Raw genomic sequence first — 23,227 nt, 5'->3', positions numbered from 1 at the left:
TGGGTGCTTGCCTGCCCTTCGGTCTATTTCAGCCGGATACTATCAAGCATATATGGGTGCTTGCCTACCCCTTCGGTCTATTTCAATCGGATACTACCAAGCATATCTGGATGCTTGCAATCCCCTTCGGTCTATTTCAACCGTATACTGGGTCTATTTCATCCCCTACTACTACCACCTAATATCATAACAGGAAACACAAAGTCATCAAGCAAATATAGGCATAACTAACAATTGTCACAAAGACAATCATCACACTACATCATAAACTAGTAGGCCGACATTGGTGCCTTTGACCCACGGATACTGTGAAGGAAGAATCACATCAAACTGAAGATATCAAATCGCACTCGACGGATGACTCGCGGAATCCTCTTCCTAACGCACAAGCATAAAAACCCTAATTAGAAATTAGGCCACATTCTAACTTGAAGGTCCAAGCCCTAATTCTTGACTTAATGAAAAAAGGGCTTCTTTACCCTTGCCTCATTGGGCCTCCCCCCTCCAAGGCCTAAATCTATACAAAGTCCAAAAACGCATCCAAGCCCAACTATAAGGCCTCTAAGGCCCAATATGGCCGAAGAACACCTAACATGGCCTTAGGCCCAAAAATGTCCTGCTACAATCAGGTTGGCCCGATGACCAACTTAAACAAGTCCAAAGCCCAATTAACACACGAGCCCAAAATCTTGCAAGCCCATAGACGACTTACGTGCAGCGTACATGGCTAGTACGCCCAGCGTACGCTGATGCCAATCCGAAGTCGGGATACTGACCCAGTACACGCAACGTACTCTAGAGTATGCCCAACGTACTAGCCAGTCAGCCCATTCTCATTCCTAAGTCTTAATCCATTTAGCCTTTACGACCAAAACTTAGATCCAAGCTCAAAATAACGTCTTAATCCATAAAGTTGCAAACTTTATGCTTTTGCATGCATGGATGGGGCTCAAACCATAAATTAAGTCCATTAACTCACTTGGATGGTCACTAACACTTGTATGGTTGAGTCTTAACCACCAAGATCTAATTTTATGACTCAAAACACTTCCAAGAGTTCAAAAGGACAACTCAAATGGCCTGGAGTTGCTTATATTCCAAGAAACCAAACTATGGGACCAAAAGATGCCATATTCTATCCTAAAACTAGATCTAAGCTTGTAATGATCAAGGTTCAAACTTTATACCTTCAATAGGCTAGAAATGGTGCGCAAACTCTGGATCTATAAGCTCTTTCTTCTCCTTTGCTTCTTCCCAAACCTCCTTCTTCTTCAAAACCACCAAAGAACACCAAAACACTCAAGGTAAGCTCAAATATGCACTCAAAAGGCTAGGGTTCGAGATTGACACTAAAAGGGAAGTTGAGCCAGAGACGGTAAAGGTCTTGAGGGGCTTAAGGACTTTAAATAGGGTGAAAACCCAAAAAACTTAGGGTTTGCCCCTGCCTTGAGTACGCTCAGCGTACGCCGGGGATCCCCCAATGGAGCGCATGCAACGAGTACGCCGTGCGTACCTAAGGTATGCCCAGCATACTCCCAAACCCTCCATCACCTTAACTTGAATTTTTAAAATATAGATTAAGCAAAAAACTTCATACCTGTCAACTCGGGTGCTACAAATCTCCCCTACTTGAATCAGACTTCGTCCTCGAAGTCCGCTGTCGGAGATAACTCGGGGTAATGCTCCATCATCTCGTCCTCCGGCTCCCACTTCCATTCTGAACCCTTGCAATGCTGCCACTACACCTTAACCAACTCAACAACCTTGTTCTTCAATATTTTCGTATTCCTGTCGAGGATCGTTACTGGTCTCTCAATGTAGTTCAGACGGTCGTTCACCGGAATGTCCTCCAATGGAACCACTGCGGAATCATCAACCAAACATTTTTGCAGCTGCGAGACATGAAAAGTATAGTGAATCTGACTAAGCTCATCCGGAAGATCCAATCGATACGTTACCCTGCGCAACCGGGCTATAACCCTGAAAGGACTGATATACCTGGGGCCCAACTTTCCCCACTTCTTGAATCAAATGACACATTTCCAAGGTGACATCTTCAGGAGAACCATATCCCCAAACTGAAACTCTAAGTCCGACCGGCGCTTGTTGGCATAGATTTTTTGTCGACTCTGAGTTGTCTGAAGTATGATACGAACCTGCTGAATCAACTCGGTGGTCTTGAGTACCACCTCAGTGCTCCCCATGGCTCGCTGACCAACCTCGCCCCAGCATATCGGGGTCCTGCATTTCCTCCCATAGATCATCTCAAAAGAAGGTCGATCAATGATGGCGTGATAACTGTTGTTATATGAAAACTCCGCCAAAGGGAGATAAGTATCCCAACTACCACAGAAATCCAAAACACACGCCCGAAGTGTCACACCCCAAACCGGAACAACGGAAACGTTCGGGGGTGGATGACTTCATATGTAGTATCACAACCATTGCATCATAGTAATCATAGTAAACACAACCATTACATTGAATATATATATATATATATATATATATATATATATATATATATATATATATATATATATATATATATATATATATATATATATATATATATATAGGAGTAGGATCAAATGAGAACACCAAAAAGGTTGAGAACGCGAGAACAAAGTATATTCATTTGTGATTCCACGTATTCATTTGTAGAGAAATGATAAATTTTTACGCCTTTAATTTCAATTGAAGAGGAAAAGCATATTCATGTTGATTGTGCGTAAAAATTTATCATTTCTCCACAAATGAATACATGAAATCAGAAATGAATATACTTGTTCTCGCGTTCTCAACCTTTTAGGTGTTCTCGTTTGATCCTTTCCCTATATATATATATATATATATATATATATATATATATATATATATATATATATATATATATATATATATATAACGATAATTACATCTGTTTGATTCTTGACTTTATACATCAAAAATATAATCAAAAGGAAAATACGTGACTCTATACGCTCTGTCTTCTCAAATCTCCAGGAAGTACCTGTCTACTGATTTCCTGAGAATACAAGTAGTTTTGAAAGAGTATCAGCATAAAGCTGGTGAGTTCATAAGCGATGTTTTTGTAATGAAAATCAGTTGATGACTCTGTAAAAATGTTTGTATGTTTCCAAGAAAATCCAATATTTTCTAACATGTATGTTCGTTACTGTGTTCTGTAGCAATGTATGATGTATTAGTTCGCATGTCTGGTTATCACAAATATGTATTGTATGTGTGTATTCTGTACAAAACCCTTGCATAGTATATTCTGTTTGAAAACCCTGGCTACCACCAGTATGTATAGTATGTTTTGTTTGAAAACCCTGGCTACCACCAGTATGTATAGTATGTTCTGTTTGAAAACCCTGGGTACCACCAGTATGTATAACAGTTTTATTACTTAAAATAAAACCATGTATTGTATCCCCTGGAATCCTCCAGTAATGTATAGTAGTTCTATTAATTAAAATAAAACAAATGAAGAATGGAATCCCGTAAACAAATGATTAGTTTATACTATTGTGAGTCGTATAACCATGCTTGATATGACTGATGACCTCATCGACGTTCTTCAGGCGTCGTACGGTATGATATTTGTCACCCCAGGCATGCCTGTCTAACTGTAGCTAGCAGTTTAGGTGTGGGATTGTCAGTCCCGAATAGATCTATTTACAAATCTCACGCTCTCCCTCCAGGAGACTCTGGTTACACTAAACGTTGAGGATTTTACCAGTACCCAAAAGGGTACAAATGAAGAGTGGTCTCACAATCTTGTATTAACTAGTTTACGTGTGGTTTTGTAGTGATCTACTGTATTGAACTCTGTGGGTATACTGTATAAGGTAATAATTATACTTAAATAATTATTAAATGTTGTTCTCTTGTAGTAATGTATTTCATAAACTAAATTTGTCATAGTTTATGTGGTTACCCAGGTATGTAATATGAATCGGTAAAAGCTATGTATTGAATTCCCCGAACTATACCTATTATAGTTTGATTGAAAAGTTATGTACTTGGTTTGTAGGTTATTTTGAAAACTATGCAATTATATTTCCAAGTTGAAAGTGTCCCTTATGCTCAACATAGTACAAAAGGGATAAAATATCTAAATATTTTATAAAACGTAAAAATAGTTTAACTGTATTAATTGCATATGTTTTAAACTTGTTGAAATCCTTTCGTTTTGATTCACAAAAATCATTTGTGTTTGGCTTGTATTCCCCCCCAAAAAAACATTAAAAATCATGAAAGCATAGGGGTATGAACTCACTGTTAGCTGTGTACAAGCGTCGAATCAACGAACTGGAATGAAGACCCTCAAGTTGTAGTGTGTGGCACTTAACGGAAATCCTAATAACAATTATATATATATATATATATATATATATATATATATATATATATATATATATATATATATATATATATATGTATCTAAATTAGCGATTTCGTTAGATAAAGTGTTACAAAAACACTTGCTTTCGGTTAAGGAATGTTACCGGGACTTGCTTGAATCGAGGAAAGTGAGTTTTCAGTCTAAAGCACCACTTAGGAAGTGTGCACGACCGTGAATGGGGTGTACGGCCGTGAACAGGTCTACGGCCGTGAACCGTGTACGGCCGTAAACTGCCTCTCGAAGGGTGTACGGCCTTTGAAGGTTTGAAGGATGTACGGCCGTAGACTGGTGTACGGTCAATGAAGATTTGCAGATTTGAAGGGTATACGGCCGTACACTCAAGAACAAAGGTGCTGGAATCGATGAAAAACGTGTTCTAGATGCTCCGAAATGACCCCCAATTAGTGATTCTCGATGTTTCCCAAAAGAATAAGGGTGTTTTAGGGGTGTACGGTCACGAGTTTAGAGAGAGAAGGAGAGAGTGTTCGGCCAGAAAAGTGTAAATGAGGGGTAGGGCCTCATATTTATAGGGGTTTTTGTGGTCGGTGGTGGGGTCCACCCGACTCTAGCCGTAAACAAGTGTACGGCCGTACACGGGTTTACAGCCGTAAACTCGGTCAGGCCGAAAACCGATATTTTGATCGAACAAATAACTCGAAATCTCGTGAAGTTTTGGTCCCGACTCATATAAAAATTAAATTATATAAACTAGATGATTTTCTAAACCAAGAAGTTTGACGAGAACTTAATAAAATTCAAATTTTATTAACGGTAATCGGTTAATAGAAACGGAAAAAGTTTCGGGTTGTCACACGAAGCATATCCTCCAAGATCTGAATAGTCTGCTCACTCTGACCGTCAGTCTGTGGGTTGAAAGTCGTACTGAAATGAAGACGAGTACCCAACTCATCGTGGAACCTCTTCCAAAATCTGGAAGTAAACCGGACATCCCTGTCAAAAACCACAGAAACTGGCACCTCATGCCATGCCACGACCTCCCTGATATATACCTCAGCCAAATTCTCCGCAGAGATACTCTCCTGAATCGGGATAAAATGTGTGCTCTTGTTCAGTTGATCCACGATGACCCAAATCGAATCCACTTCGCACGCAGTCCGAGGCAACTTCGTAATGAAGTCCATGGTAATCTCCTCCCATTTCCAAACACGAATATCTAACAGTTGCATCTTGCCGTGAGGTTATTGATGCTCGGCCTTGACTTTCTTACAAGTCAAGCACCTCTCCACGTACCAAGCTACATCTCGATTCATGCAAGGCCACCAATAATCAGGACGAAGATCTATATACATCTTCGTCGCTCCGGGATGAATGGAGAATCTCGATTTGTGTGCCTCCTCCATCAGAATCTGACGCACACCACCCCAATACAGAACCCATACTCTCCGATTGAGAGTCAATAACCCATGGCTATCATAATCAAAGGAAGCCACCTGAACCAATATGCGCTCACTCTTCCGGTGCTCTTCCTTTATAGCCTCAATCTGTGCCTCTTGAATCTGCTCCAAATGCGGTGTAATCACTATCATCCTCAGACAAATATCCTTGATCGGAGTCATGACCGCCTTGCGGCTAAGAGCATCAGCTACCACATTGGCCCTCCATGTAGGGTAAAGGATCTCACAATCATAATCCTTCATCACATCCAACCATCGACGTTGCCTCATATTCAGATTCGGCTGATCCATCAAGTACCTCAGGCTCTTGTGATCCGTGTAAATAGTACAACGGACCCCATAGAGGTAATGTCGCCAAATCTTGAGGGCGAAAACCACAGCCCCCAGCTCCAAATCATGTGTTGGATAGTTCGTCTCATGAGGCTTCATCTGCCTCGAAGCGTATGCAATAACACGAACCCTTTGCCTCAAGACCACACCCAATCCTGTGATAGACGCGTCATAATAAACCACGAAATCCTCAACACTCTCTAGTAGGGTCAGAATCGATGCCTCACATAATCTCCGTCTCAGGGTCTCAAACGTTGCCTGCTGCTCAGGTCCCCAGCGAAAAGTGGCAGTCTTCTTCTTCAATCGGGTTAGGGGAACCGCTATATTGGAGAAATCATGAATGAATCTCTGGTAATATCCTGCCAACCCACGAAAACTCTGAATCTCATATGGAGACATCGGAACCTCCCACCTCATTACGACCTCTACCTTGTCCGTATCGACCAGAATACCAGTCTGGTTGACAAGGTTCCCCAGACTACACCTCGCACTTGGAGAACTTCACATACAGTCTCTCCCTCCTCAGGGTCTCCAACACCTCTCACAAGTGCTCCTCATGTTGCTCCTGTGTCTTGGAATAGACCACGATATCATCGATGAATACAATCACAGACCGATACAACACCGATCGGCATACGTGGTTCATGTGGTCCATGAACACGGCTGGAGCAATTGTGAGCCCGATGGGCATCACCACAAACTCGTAATGACCATAACGAGTTCGAAAGTCGTCTTCTGCATATCGTCCTCTATGACCTTCATCTGATGATAACCCGAACTTAGATCAATCTTAGAAAACCAAGACGCTCCCTGAAGTTGGTCAAACAAGTCATCAATCCTCGAGAGTGGATAACGGTTCTTCACCGTTAGCTTATTCAGCTCCCGGTAGTCAATACACATCTGATGCGACCCATCCTTCTTGTTCACAAACAGGATCAGTGCACCCCAAGGCGAACTACTCGATCGGATGAATCCCTTGTCTAACAACTCCTACAGCATGTAGACAACTCCGGTATCTCTGGTGGAGCTAACTGATATGGTGCTTTAGCTATCGGAGTTGCACCAGGAACCAAGTCAATCTGGAACTCCACCTGCCTCTCCGGAGGCACCCCAGACAAATCCTCTGGAAACACATTCGGATACTCCCGCACAATTGGCACATCATCAATTGACGCCTTACACTTCTCCCGGGTATCCATAACATAAGTGACGAAACCGGAACTACCCTGATGAAGATAGCGTCTCGCCCTAGCGGCTTAGCATAGGACCGGCCCGTGCTGAGCCCCCTCTCCATGGACCACCGACTCTTCCCCACATAGGGTCCGAACACATACCATTTGGTGCTCACAATCAATCACCGTCCCATTGTGGGTCAGCCAATCCATCCCCACTATAACTTTGTTCTCGCACAAAGGAATGGAAACTAAGTTGATCGGATATTGCTTGATAAACATCTTTAGAACGTAATCCCGATGAACCCTTGATACTCGGACAGATCAATCATCCAGAATCTCAACCTCTATTGGATGATCCAGCTCACTCGGAGCGCCAACAAACCTGTTGCTGAGCATAAGAAACACGAAAGATCGGGTAGCCCCCGAATCAAATAATATCAAAGCAGAGATGTCGTTTATAAGGAACAGTCCTAAAAAAACACACAAATATAAGCAAAGAAATCAGCATAAATAAAGAGTTAAGGAGAAGAGACATACCCGTCACCACATCCGGTGCAGCACGCGCCTTCGCGACAGCCAGCTGAAAGGCCCTGCGCCTCACAACAGGCGCATCCTCCTTCCCCAGGTGTAACACCACGAATACTGGATGTGAAACCCGAGAGTTATAATGCACCTTGTATGACCTACTCGATGAGTTGGTTGGTCCCGACTCGTCGTGTAGGAGCTGAGCTGGCCGCACGAATTATGAAGCTGACTTTTTGAGTCGAAGGGTTGGACTCGACGAGTTGAGTATGTATTGAGAAAACCTTAATTTTAGGGCTTGCACCCTATTTAAAGGCCCTTAAGCCCTCATTTCCGCCTCCCTTGCCATTTAGACACACTGAGAGAAACCCTAGACGAGCTGTAGTCGGTATGAGAGAGAGAAAGGCTAAAGATCTTGTGTTCAAGTGCATTTTTAGAAGAGGATTGAAGAGCAAGAAGGTTTGGAATGAGAAGAAGCTTTGGATCCAGTGTTCTTTCTGTGCTAGCTTTCAATTAGAGGTAAAAAGTTATCTCCTTGATCATTCCTTTTGTTAGATCTCTTTCTAGAGAGTTTTAGGGCTTTATCCCATCCATCGGTTGGAGTTGTTGAGCTGGTCATGGAAGTTGAGACTACAGATCTGAGCTATACGAGTCCCTATGAGCCCAAAGATTCGATCTTTATCAAGCTTTGGGAAAGTCTTCGAGCGTATAGACCTTTATGGAGCTTGTTTTGGCATTTTGAGCCCTATATGCCATGCATAAACGTAAAGCTTGAAGCTTTACGTGATGATTCAGCCTTAGGAGGCTAGATCCAGAGTATGAGACCTTATTTCTGTCCAAAAATTTTGAATGAGAAAACTCGACGAGTCGATTAGGGTTTACCCCGATGGTTTGGCCACGTTGCAGACTCGGCGAGTTGATGAGACAACTCGACGAGTTGAGAGGGTTTTACCCGTCTTTGGCTTCAGAGTGGACTCGATGAGTTGATGAGACAACTCGACGAGTAGGTAGGGTTTTCCTGGTCTTTTGGACGTTGCATGGACTCGACGAGTTGGCTAGCAAATCAGCGAGTAGACTCAGGATTATCACGACTTACTGAGTTCTGGGGGACTCAACGAGTTCATGAGCTGTACTCGGCGAGTTAAGTCAACATGGACTGTTGACTTGAGTGTTGACCTCTGTTAACTTTTAGAGTTGGGTCAGCTTTGACTGTTGACTTCCGTTGACTTTAGGGTTCTGGTCAGCTGTGGATTTTGGAGGCCATGGAGGGGCGGGGATTAGAACAACAACTCAAGTGTGGGATACATTGCTTTACTCTTCGAGGTGAGTCTTCTCACTATATCTACTGAGTGATCGAAGGGTCTTATTTGAGTAGTCGACCGGAGGGTCCTATGTGCTTATATTGAGTTATGTGTTATTATGCATCTTGTCTTTGTGATATAGGCTATATGATTGTGTGCCTTACTGAGTTAGGAACGGAGGGTCCAAACCGAGTTGTAAGACCGGAGGGTCTTCACTGAGATACAGGACTGGAGGGTCCTCCCGAGTTGTGGGATCGGAGGGTCCCACTGAGACACATTGACCAGAGAGTCTTAATTGAGATATAGCCATGAGAGGCTAATGATATATGTGTGGTATTTTGGGGAACTTACTAAGCTTCGTGCTTACCGTGTTATGTGATATGTGTTTCAGGTACTTCTCAGGATCGCGGGAAGGCACCGGCTTGATTGTACACACGAGATGGAGTTATGTTTTTAGAGGATCCTGGATTTTATTCAACAATTATGAAAATGTGTTTTCGATAATTTGACAATTGGGTATTTTGTGAAATGAGTTGATGAGATTTATGTGATTTTAAAAAGAATTTTTTTTTTTTGAAAATTTACGATGTTACACCTGGCGGCCATCTGTAATCCTCAGGGTCACTGGAGCAGGTGCTACTACTGGTCCTCCTGATGCTAAACTCGGGCAGTTGGCCTTCTTTGTGGCCCCTCTGATTAAAATGAAAGCAAATCAAATCTGATGTCTGGGTTGTGGTGATAGTTGCAGTACAATCCTTGATAAAGTGCCCTATCTTGCCGCACTTGTAGCATCCCGAACCACCCGTTCTGCAAACCCCATAATGGGACCTACCGCATTTACCACAGCGGCTACGACCCTGCTGGCCCTTCGACCTATAGTCGAAAGCCTTGGGTTTCTTCGCTGAAACCCCAACTGTCTGCCCAGGCTCTGCCTTCCTCTTCCCTATGTGTTCCAGATCAATCTCTCGCTCCCGCGCCCTAGATATCTTATCATCGAGATTCGGGCAAGCAGAAAAACTAACGAACTCCCTAATGTCAGATTTCAACATATCATGGTATCGGGTCTTCCTCGTCTCCTCATCAGCTGCATACTGGGGTACCAAAAATTTCCTCTCTCTGAACTTGGCGGTGATCTCCGCCACAATCTTAGTCATCTACCTCATGTCAAGAAAATCCCTGGCTAAATGTTGTACCTCAACATCCGGTGCAAACTCTGCTCGAAACCGGGTCACAAAATTTGGACAAGCCATGGCCTCAATGGTCGGGACTCCCAAAGAATAGTCGACCTCCTCCCACCAATCTCAGGCTTTCTCCCTCAAAATTCCTGCAACGAACCTGACCTCGACTCCTCAAGGCTAAATCTCATCATCTGAGCACAATCAGTGTCATCTATGCTTTCTCACCAAATTGCCAAAGACTGCCAAGGGTTTTGATGTTATTTGGGTCATCGTGGATCGATTGACCAAGAGTGCCCACTTCTTGGGTATATGGGAGAGCTCTTCGGCCGAAAAGTTAGTCGATGTGTATGTTCGGGAGATTGTTTCTCGTCATGGGGTCCCGGTCTCCATTGTATTAGACCGAGATGTTTGGTTCACCTCCCGATACTGGCAGAAGTTCCACGAGGAACTGGGCACGAGATTACATTTCAGCACTGCTTATCATCTGCAGACTGATGGCCAGAGTGAGCGGACCATCCGGACACTTAAGGATATGTTGCGAGCATGTGTTATAGATTTTGGTGGGAGATGGGATTCCTACCTACCTCTGGCGGAGTTCTCCTACAACAACAGTTATCACTCCAGCATTGGTGCACCGCCTTATGAGCTATTGTATGGTCAGAGATGTCGTACCCCATTTTGTTGGGGGGAGGTCGGTCACGGAGTCAGGGGAAGGACTGAGGTAATCCTTCAGACCACAGAGCTTATTCGCCAGATCAGGCAGAGATTACAGACATCTCAGAGTCGGCAGAAGAGTTATGTTGACCGGCGCCGATCGGAGTTGGAATTTCAGGTCGACGATATGGTATTACTAAAGGTCTCACCCTGGAAGGTTGTGACACGCTTCAAGAAGAGGGTGAAATTGGGCCCTCAGTATATTAGGTTGTTCCATGTGATCGCCAGGGTAGGCAGGGTGGCCTACCGATTGGATTTACCGAGTGAGCTCAGCTAGATCCACAACACTTTCCATGTTTCACAGTTGCGGAAGTGCATTTTGGACGATGAGGTAGTGGTCCCCTCGGATGATATTCAGGTCGATGAGCATCTGAATTATGTTGAGAGGCTAGTATCGATAGTGGAAAAGAAAATGAAGATTCTATGCAACAAGGAGATACCTTTGGTAAAGGTTCAATGGCAACATCGGAAAGGCTCCGAGTGGACCTGGGAGCCGGAAGTGGAGATGCGGGAGCATTATCCTGAGTTGTTCGATACATCTAACTTTGAGGACGAAATCTAGTTCAAGTGGGGGAGAATTGTAACATCCCAATGATGAGGTACTTCTAATTTTGACCTTAAGAATGAATATTATTTATATTTTAGCCCTTGTGCATGGAAAAGATTGCAAAATGGCCCATAGTAGCATTTTTGTAAAATTGAGCAAAAGGCACTTGCGCTGGCCGTACAAGCCTGGTACGCTGGGCGTAAGTCCCTCTAATGGAAATAATGATGTTTGGTGTACGCTGGGCGTAGCATGTGTACGTCGGGCGTAACTCGTCTGGACACAAACCCTAATCTAGAGGTTTTGGACCTTATATATTCAACCTTAAGTCCTATCCCCTCACCCCATTTCCATCCTGTAACGACCCAATTTTCAAAACAATATTTTTTAAAATTTTAATTAAACAAAATGCATGTGTTCATTCACGAAATCAGCTACAGTTGTTTTCAAAAACATGTCAATTACAACTTTAATTTCAAATTATCAGAGTGTCCCATAAACATCCGCGTGAGAGTGCACGCTACACCATTAATCCTTGCCCTTGCCCTTGGGCTCAGATGTACCTGAAACAAATCCACAAACTGTAAGCTAATGCTTTGTGAGTTCCCCAGAGCATACCACACATACAAGTCAATTATCACATATCATATTAGCCCTACGGCTACATACATCACATAAGCCATGCACACAACATATAGGGATGCCCTGGAAACCCTCCAAGGTCTTACTCCGGGTGCCTCGAGAACCCCCCCGAGGTCTTAGCCCATGTGCCTCGGGAACCCCCCGAGGTCTTTACCGAGGATGCTCGGAAATCCTCCAAGGTCTTATACCAGGTGCCTCGGGAACCCCCCGAGGTCTTTCATGCAAATGTCACAAATAATCAAGCATAACACATCACATAACAATTAATGGGCCAGCCTTGTTAGACCCATTGGTATGGTGAGGAGACTCATCTCTGTCTGCTGAGTACAAAAGCTACTCTCCTAACAGTACGACACCTCCCGAACTGAATAATAATATTAATTAATTATCAGAACCTTACTTAATCATAAGAAACTTAAACTCCAAACCCTTCCATGAGGCCCAAGTAACTTTCCTTGCTAATGGGCCCAAGGTCCAAGTCTAAAATCATTAATGGGCCTCTTGGCCCAATAGGGAACAATCAATATTTCCATGGCCCATAATAGATGAAATGGCCCAAAATTCACAGAATGCAACCAAGTCCAATAACCAAATGAGGCCCAATGGCTCAAGGGCCCAAAACGAATTTGGCCCAACTGTAATGCGTATGCTCGACAAACCATCCTGGTACGCGCAGCGTACTAGGGTCTCGGAACTACGCACAACGTACCCTGAGTACGCCCATCGTACTACCAGATTAAGCACTTTCTCCATTAAGTGCTTAATACACGATTCCTTTACGTCCAAAAGTCAGATCTAAGCTTGATAAAACGTCCTAAGGCATAAAGTTGGCAACTTTATGCCTTTGCATGCCATATATGCACCCAACACCCCCATTGAGACCTTTCCAAGGCTCTTAACCCATGCATGAGGTCTAAAATCCCACCAAGACTCCATTTTTATGACATTAAAGGGCTAAGGGAGCTGAGATCTGTCATTCCCATCCTCTAGAGTTGCTTAACTCGCAAGTGGAGGTCCAAAATCAACCAAAGGGACAAAACTAGAAAACCCTAGCTAGATCTAGAGATTAAAAAGGAAAGGTCCAAGCTTTTTACCTCCAAAAGGTTTGCAAGATGACTAAGATGCAGGTTCTTGAAGCACTAACTTGTTGCAAGCTTGCTTGACCACCTCTTCTTCTTGGAATGAACACTAAAAGGCCATAAATGCACTTTTTAAAGCTCAAAATGGTCTCACAAGTTTCTCTGGAGTATAAGGACGTTCTAAGGCTATGGAGGCTCTCTAGGGTTAAGTCCAAGGGACTTAAGGTCACTTAAATAGGCCTCATGTCCGAGAATTAGGGTTTTGGACCCCTGACACGTACGCTCAGCGTACTGCTGGTACGCCCAACGTACATCCAGCTCCTCCGCGACCAATCATGCATAGTACGCTAAGCTTACACTTAAGTACGCCCAGCATACTTAAAGGAACAATTTTTGCTAAAATGTAAATTCTTGAGGGTTTTAAGTCATACCAGATTTAGGGTGTTACACATCCTCCTTCATTTGAGACATTTTCTTGCAAACCCTAGCCCTTTCTATTGTATTTTGAGACCTTTGAGTGTGTTTTTGTGTGTTCCAGAGGAGGAAGAAGGTGGTAGTGAACCTTAGAAGCTAGAAGCAATCTTGGATCTGGAAGTCTTTCATCATTCTCCATATCCAGAAGGTAAAATATTCTCACCTTGATAATTAAGTTGCTATATCTAGCTTACATGATGATAATATGAGCTTTTGTCCCCAAATACGGCCTTTCTTGTGTATGACATGTTATGGAATGTTTGGGTTGTCCTTTTGGATGTATTTCCATGTATTGAGTCATAAAAATATGATCTTGGCCCCTAAGATTCTTTCATGCATGCCATTAAGAGCTTTAGTGATTAAGATAAGTTAGGGTTTTGTTTTTGGGTTTGATTTAGACATGTAGAACCATAAAGTTGGAAACTTTATGGTTGGGATGCCTTTTTGGACATAGACTGAGATTTAGACGTGGTGGCTTAAGGAAATAAGTCCTTAAAATGAAATTGTTAAGCCATCGCGTACGTTGGGCGTAGCTTGTCGTACATTGGGTGTACGCCTAAGGGAGCCCCGATCCGGATCACGAGTATGCGGGGTGTACGTGCCGAGTACGCTGGGCGTACTCGGTCTGAGTTGGCTTCTTGACTTTAAGTTTGACTTTGAATTTGACCAAGTTTGACTTAAGGGTATTTTGGGTATTTCGAACAATAGTGATCCTTGGTCTCTATCTGTTGAATATGTGACCTGTAGAGCCGGTGTTTGGAGTAGTTTATCGTTCAGCTTTTAGTCAGACTGTGAGGTGAGTTTTCCTCACTGTACTTGCGGGTCGAAAGCACCAAGGTCGGCCCATTGGATTGATATCCTGGTTTACTATACGTGTTATGCTATAGTGATCGGTAGATTTGTATCCTGATATATATAGGATGTAGTATGTGATAGTGGTATGTAAATCTGCATGTTTGTCTGATAATCGGTTATATGCTTATCTATTGTTGGATATATGTTATGTTATATGTATATGTAGAAATAGTATGGTTGGGTTGAGGTGGTACAATTGTGTACGGTAGCCAAAAACCCTAGATCAAGCCAGACATAGGTTGTGGGCCTCGATGGCAAGCTAGACTTATGTTTTAGGCTCAGGAGCAAGCCAGATATGAGTTGTGGGCCCGATAAGCTAGCCAGACTCCTACTGTGGGATCAGGGGTAATCTAGTATTTTAGCTGTGGACCCAGTGCATGATGTTGTTTGTTATATTTATGTCGTAGTACTTTGGGGGAACTCACTAAGCGTTGGCTTACAATTTTTTGTTATGGTTTCAGATACTTCAGAGGACTGTGGCAAGGCGAAGGCGTAACCGTACATATCCTGATTTTATATTGTTGATATTGGGAGACTCTGATTTTAAATAATATTTTGGAAACAATGGTTTTGTAAACACTTTTATTAGTAAATGGGTTGTTTTAAAAAGTTTAAGTTTATTGTGATTTTTGGTATGTTACACTTCTCATCTTCGTGTTGTGCATCTTCTAAACTTTTGCAAGTCCTCAAGTTCCATGCTTTTTAGTTCTTTATGCATAGATCTAGGTTTCTAAGCCTTATTTTTCATGTTGGGACTTATTGGAGTGTTGGAATTCCATAAAGTTGTCAACTTTATGGATCCCCATAGTCCTTTTGGAGTTAGGAGTGTTGGATCTAGAATTTCTTGGAGTTTTGAACTCTTGCATGTGATTTTGACCATTTTTACTCTATTTTGACCTAGTTTGAGTTCAATACACGCATTGTACATACATGTCTATAAAGCAATGATTTTCATGGTTCATTAGATGAGATAATGATTTATGGGAAGTTTGAATGGTTGGTTTGACGGATTAAGAGCTTATTGGATTACGTTGTTTTGAAAAGTCACCACAACGTGGTGAATAGGTCACCACAATGTGGTGGATGGCTGCCATGAGATTGTTTCGTCACATAGTCACCAAGGCGTGGCTAGAGCTAGCCACGACGTGGCACCTAGCTGAGTTGACTCGTTAACTTTGACCTTTGACCATGGTTTTGACCAAGTTTGACCTAAGGGTATTTTGGGTATTTTGAGCTATATTTGAGATTAGTCACTAATTGATGAATAGGTGACAGGTAGATTTGAGGATTAGAGTAGAGACATATTCAACTATTTATTCAGACTCAGAGGTGAGTTTTCCTCATTGTACTCGTGGGTCAAAGGCACCAATGCCAGCCTACTGGATCATGTATTCTTGTTAGAGGATGTTACTATGTTATATTGAGATGCTAGATTTGAGTACTGATATATAGGATATTGTTATGTGGTAGTGATCTGTAGATCTAGCTGTTTTCCTGTTAATTGGTTATATGTTATAGGTTATGTATATGTCGACATGTTATGGTTTCGGGTTGAGGCTTTACTGCTTTGTGAGTGACACAACAGACCGGGGGTATTCCAGTCTGATGACCGAGTGGATTCGAGGGTATTCCAGTCTGATGACTAAGTGGACCCATTATACAGTGGGCATTCCAATCCGATGACTGATTGGACCCAGTATGTCATGTTATAGATGTTATGTATGTGTTAGTACTTTGGGAGAACTCACTAAGCTTTGGCTTACAATTTCAGTTTATTGTTTCAGGTATTTCTGATGATTTTGTGAAACAACCCAAAAATATGGTCCAAAAGTTTCGTTTTGATTTATTATAAAAACCATAATACCATTTGTCATATCACAGAAACATAAGTAATATATCTCAAATCATCATAATAAAATATTGTATCAAAATCATGTGCCAAATATCAGAGTCTAAACATCCCACGCAAAAAGTTGTGGTGTGTGCCATGCAGTCATCCCGAGCTCTTCCCCTTGCTAGTGGAAGTACCTGAAACCAAAATTGAAAACTGTAAGAACGAAGTTTAGCAAGTATCCTCAAACTACCACATACCATACACATAATCAGATGATAACATACATTGGGCCTTTCACACTACATCGGGCCCCGCCCGGCATTGGACCGAAGTCCGGCATCGGCCCCGCCAGCATCGGGCCCCGCCCGGCATCAGACCAAGTCCCGGTATACATATAACATAGCAATAGGCATATAACACATACACATATAACATAACATATAACATAAACATATAAACATTCCTCGGGCTTGCCTCGGCATCGGACCGGAGTTCGGAACACATAACACATAACATATAAGCTAGACCATCCTCGGGCTTGCCCCGGCATCGAACCGAAGTCCGAAACACATAAGCAAACACATGCAAGAATCACGAAGACATCAAGCATACAAACATTCATCGGGCTTGCCCCGACATCGGACTGAAGTCCGGAAACATATAACTACATCGGGCTAACCCCGGCAATGCTAACATACATAAATGGGCTGGCCTTGGTGCCTTAGACCCGTTCCTACTGGAAGAGGACTCACCTCGCAAAGCTGACTGCTAAAATCTCGAGTGAGGAATCTCTGACGGCTGCTCCGACGACTCCCCGACTATTATTATCACAATAACACTTAGTCAAAACCTAATAATTCTCCTTAGGGTAAAATGACCATTTTACCCCTGGTCAAAGTCAACGCTTTGGTCAAAGTTAACCTTCTGGTTGACCCAACTCGTCGAGTTGCACCAACAACTCTTCGAGTCCTAGAACTTGAAATTGCGATCTAACTCGTGGAGTCACCCCCCTCCCCCGACTCGTCGAGTTCCCAGGCTACTCATAGTCGCGATCTACCGAATCAACTTGTCGAGTCCCTTCACCGACTCATCGAGTTCTACCTTAAGCTAGAACGGGACAAACAAACTCAACTCGTCGAGTTCCTCTATGGACTCGCCGAGTTCCTCTGTCTGATTGAGCCATCTCAATGGATTAAGCTCTTACCCTTCAGACCCAAACTCCATAATTCATCTACACACTGGGAATACACTTTTAAGGGTAAAGTTTCCAACTTTACCCTCTATTAGTCCTTCTTAATGGGTTTAGCTCAAACCCTAACTCTCTAGAACATAGATCTTGGTCTACATGCCATAATACTCTAAACCAAAGAACACTATAATAGATCTAGGCCTTGGATATCAGTTGGACACGTAGAGTTCCTAGCTTTCCTTCCATGCATGGCCTTTTAGGGCTAAAAAGGCCATAATAACGTTTTTAAGCTTGTATGGGGCTTCCATGGTCATAAAGTTTGCACCTTTATGCCATGGAACCCCTTCTAGATCCCAGAATTGAAACGTGAGTCACTTGGGACGTCTAAATCCCAAAGACCAAGGTTCTTGAACCAAAATCCTCATAAAAGTGGAAGTAAGTAGATCTAATGAATGAATGATCAAGTTAGAGACTTGATTACCAGAAAGTGATGAGGATGGAAGGAAATCCCTGGATCTACAATCTTCTCCTTGAACCTTCTAGCTCCCTCTTCTTCTTCTAGCTTCAAGAACACACAAAATCACTCAAGAATGGCTCACACACTCACAAAATGCTCTAGGGTTTCATGCATTAGGGTTTAGGACTTGGAGGCTGGAAATGAGGCCAAAAGGTGGGGATTAAGATGCTTAAATAGGGTGCAAAACCCCGAAATTAGGGTTTCACTCTGGCAGACCTAATCGCCGAGTCGAGGGCTCTCGACTCGTCGAGTAGATAGCTGGAAACCCGCGTCCAAGACTCGATTCTACTCTAATTGTTTGGGGCTTCCAACTCGTCGAGTAGCTCTATAAAAATGAATAATTTTATAAATAAATGTGTGCCAGAAACCAGGCATTACAATTCTCCCCCGCTTGACTTAGACTTCATCCTCGAAGTTTGTGCGTCTGGAAATAACTTCGGGTAGTGCTCCCTCATCTCCTCCTCGGGCTTCCAAGTCCACTCAAAACCCTTGTGGTGCTGCCACTGCACCTTCACTAGCTGAACAACCTTGTTCCTCAAGGTTTTCGTCTTGCGATCCAGAATCACCACCGGTCTCTTAATGTAGTTCAGGCTGGCGTCAACCTGAATATCCTCTAAGGGTACGATCATTGAATCATCCACTAGGCACTTCGGTAACTGAGAAACATGGAAAGTGTTGTGGATCTGGCTGAGCTCTGCTGGAAGATCCAATCGATATGCCACCTTGCCCACCCGGGCTATAACCCTGAAAGTACCAATGTATATGGGCCCCAGCTTGCCCGACTTCTGGAACCGGATGACACCTTTCCAAGGTGACACCTTCAGGAGGACCATATCGCCCACCTAAAACTCCAAGTCTGAACTCCGCTTGTCGGCGTAGCTCTTCTGCCGACTCTGAGCTGTGTGGAGCCTGCTCCGGACCTGCTGGATCCGCTCTGTAGTCTTGAGTACTACCTTAGTACTCCCCATGACTCTCTGACCAACCTCGCCCCAACAGATTGGGGTCCAACACGTCCTCCCGTAGAGCATCTCGAAGGGAGGTCGGTCTATGCTGGCGTGGTAACTATTGTTATACGAAAATTCCGCTAACGGAAGATACGTATCCCAACTGCCACCGAAATCCAAAACACATGTGCGTAGCATGTTCTAGAAAGTTTGTATCGTTCTCTCGCTCTGTCCGTCCGTCTTCAGAAAGTTGGATGTTCCAAAACACATGTGCGTAACATATTGACAAGCCGGGAGAGTTGGGTGTCAAAGTCTTGAGAAAGTTGGATGTTCAATCACTTTCTAAGTCACATAGTGAGTTCCTTTGGGACTACTATGAAACAAACTATGACATGAACCTTAATGATTATATCTATTTGCTTGGTGCTGCTGAATCAGCAATGATTTGGAACGATAGTAAAGCAAATTTGATTAGAAGATCAACTTCCCAAAAACTTTATGGACAGTGACAATGGTGACACTGGAAATCTAGAAAAAGCATTCTCTTCCCAATGGAAAGGGATTGGCCATAGTCAACACGGTTGACCAAATGGTAAAGAGAAAGGCTAAGTCTGAGATAGTCCCATTACCAAAGGGTCCATATGTTTATTTTGCCAAAGGAAGGGGCGTTGATTGCAAAGCTGCCAAATTTACCTAAGGATGTTAAAGTCAATAAGTTTGACTCTACATCAGGTAGACCCCATTATCTAACTCTGTTAAGTTCTATTCTGAGATCCTCATTACATGATGTGATTGGGTCACATGTTGATGTTTTAAGAATCAAAGAATAGAGAGAAATCTTAAAGGAAGTATATGCTGATTCTGATCGCGAAGGTGGATTTCGATCGCATCAGAATTTTGAGCAGTTGCTTAAGAAGTTATGATATATTGCTAAGGAATAGATAACAACAATTTTCCATGTGGATTGTAAGGATAAGTTTTTCCACAAAGTTTTAAAATAAAAGAAAATTGTTTAATTTTATTTATTTGAAGTATCCTTACAATGGCATTTGTGGAAAATTGTTGCTTATATGATTCCACTGACAGCAATATTGGAAAATGGATTTGATTCTTTCATTTGTAGTAGTGTCTAAATTTACCAAATCAGGAAAGTTCCTCATCACCCAAGTTTCAATTGGACCGAAACTTGGAATCATGCAAGTTGAATAGTATGATGAATGAGAACTTTCAAGCATTGGAAAATCAAGACTAATTACTTGTTCACATGGATGTGTGAGTCAAGTGAAGGACTAAAGGGATCGAGTACACATTCTTGTGCACTGGTCATGTCCACCACAAAGCTCGTTAAGACTATTTGATTTACTAAAGTTTAGTAAATATGGTTATACTTACAAGTTTAAGTATAATTCTGAAACATTGGAAAAGTCTCAATGTATGGCAGAACGAATGGGAAGAATCAAATTAGGCAGAAAGATAAAAGTTTCTCAATTCTGAAAAGATGGGAGAGTACTTTAGTATCATGTTTGTGATCATCTTAATGATTTAGAAATCATATCACAATTAGTCCTCTAAAGGTCATCTTAGTGCATTCTTATGACTAAGAAGAGGAGTCATGAATTGTTGAAATGGTTAGATCAGGAAGATGAGTCATACTTCGTTTCAAAACAATTCTTAGAGTCATACTCCAAGATTGTAACTTGAGTGACATATCTTAAAGAAAGGTTTAAAACACTTGTCAAATGTAAGAGTAAAAGTGTCCTACTCTTGTACATTTGAAATTGGTAAGTTGTGATGTTTTGGATAAAACAAAGACCAACTAAGGCCAATTGTGTGAAGTGTTTGTCTTGATAAAGAATCCACACTATCTCTTGAATATTTGGCAAGATAGTCTTATATGTCAAGAGGACAGTGGGAGTCTTAAAGATCCTAAAAAAGAATTTCAAGAACTAATCAAGAATAAAACCTGAGGTTCTTCACTAGCACACGACTTGAGGTTTATAACCTATCGTGTTGACATATTCTGTGCCCATTCCAGTTAAAGTTGGCTTTGCATAGGAGTTCTGAAAGTTCTCAATTGGTTGCATAACAACTTGGAAGCAATGGCAGGCCCTGTACTGCCAGGTGGCAAGAAGTTAAGATTGCATAAGTTCAGTCCATATGAGTTTGGATTTGTCATTATCCTTGTCTTGTGACTATGGTTTTGACGATTCACATGGATAAGAACACATACACCATAAAATCTAAGGGTCATAAGGTTTTTCTCCGATTCATGAAAATGATGGTGAGGAAACACTTCCACCAAGTAGATTTGAAGCAGATGGCAAAAGGTCTAAACAATTGAGACTATGATTACGGCATCCCTTTTCATAGTTCTGAAATTGTTTAGACACACATGCATGATATCTAAGGAAAGGTGTATGATTTTGATAAAGTTTTATCAAAGCATCTCGTACCAGAAATCTGAACTTTGGTAAGAAAGTCAATAAAGTATTGATTTCTAGAAGTCCAACTGATTTCTGAGTACATGTCAAAGCTAGTGGGAGCATAAGTGTTATGCTAATAATCATCATGTTAGTGGGAGCATGATAATTATTGTTAGTGTTGCAAGTTAGCAATGTTAATTATAGAAAACAAAAGTTTCAATTCGTGAGGCTGCAGGGATTGAAAATTTTGTTTTGCTATAATTAAGGGAGAGGATATACTTCATTTCAGTTCTAAAAGCTTAGATTGAGACCTTAATCATCTTTAGTCAAGAATATATATATGAATTTCATGTTGGATTGGTTCAACTTAAGGAAATTCTATATATTGCGTTCTCAAAATTCGATTATGATTACGGCATCCCTCTTCATAGTCAAATTTTGAAAACATGGCAAATAAAAATATTGTAGCAAAAGACTGGTCTAGAATCATGTCTTTATGTGAGACATCATGAATCGTGTACCATTTGCTTTGGGTACTGGATTGATTGCATGTGCTATAATATTTGTCATTTCTAAATTTTTCCAAATGCCCAGAGGCATTAAGAAGGGAAAAGGTCTAGAATTGGATATGACTAAAATGATTAAGCAATTGTCGAGGACAATCTGAGGTTTACCAAAGATTGGTTGCTCAGGGACAGTTGGAAGTATAGTGCTAATTTTGGAAGGACCATATTGACATATTCTGAAAAGAGGCATCTCTTATTCAGAAGTGATAGTCAAAATGAGAATATGGAGTTGTCTCCATAGGTGGAAGTTATCTGTGTAAGATTAGAAAACTTAATGCAAGAAGCATGTCCAAAGCAATGTACTTTGAATATGAGACTTAGTTTCCATGGAGTTGATCTCCATTGGAATACCTTATAATGACTGTTGACAAGTCTTTGTGACTTTGTACATATTCATTACAGGAGGGTCAGTGCATATAAGTTTAAAATCTGAACAGATTTCGATAAATGATAGGAATTTGAAATTCTCACATTTTTCGATAAGGATTTGGGAGTGTGAAATTAGAATCATTGAAATTATGTTCAATTGGTTTATTTCACAAAGTAAGGATCATAGACAAACATAGAGTGCATACTTGGTGTATGGCAAAGCTATTGTTTAAGAAAAACATAGTGTACATGCTTGGAGCATGGGACAACTAGTGTTTTTAATTCAAGTATAAAGTTGATAAAACCGAAACAATGAATAATGAGTAATCAGTATGGTGATAAATAAAAGTGTTTATTTATATTCATAGGGTTTGATACCATATTTGATTCATTTATTCTTGTATTTCACTTTGCATGTTTTGACTTCCAGAATAACTAAGTCGCTCTTCCTGAATGATTAAGTTATTCAAACCATCCACATTCGGTCATATGTTGGAAGTAGATATGAATCAAGACTGTCATGGGTTGGTTTGTAGAGGTCCAAGTTGGTGGACAAAGTGGTGCTACAACGCTCATGAGTGCTCATAAGTTCTGAGTATTGGATTCAACCCGCGCTCATTTGAATCACTTCATGGATTTTATCACGAGTGATCACGAGACGATAATATCGTATATTCTTCAAACCTAGAGATATGAGTTGTTACTATGAGTTGGTTATACATTGATTGCACGAAAACGCATTTGG

This window comes from Lactuca virosa, chromosome 5 (assembly GCF_052849685.1).
Source record: "Lactuca virosa cultivar CGN04683 chromosome 5, Lactuca_virosa_CGN04683_v6, whole genome shotgun sequence".
Classification (NCBI taxonomy): domain Eukaryota; kingdom Viridiplantae; phylum Streptophyta; class Magnoliopsida; order Asterales; family Asteraceae; genus Lactuca; species Lactuca virosa.
Note: the sequence above shows the minus strand (reverse complement) of the source record.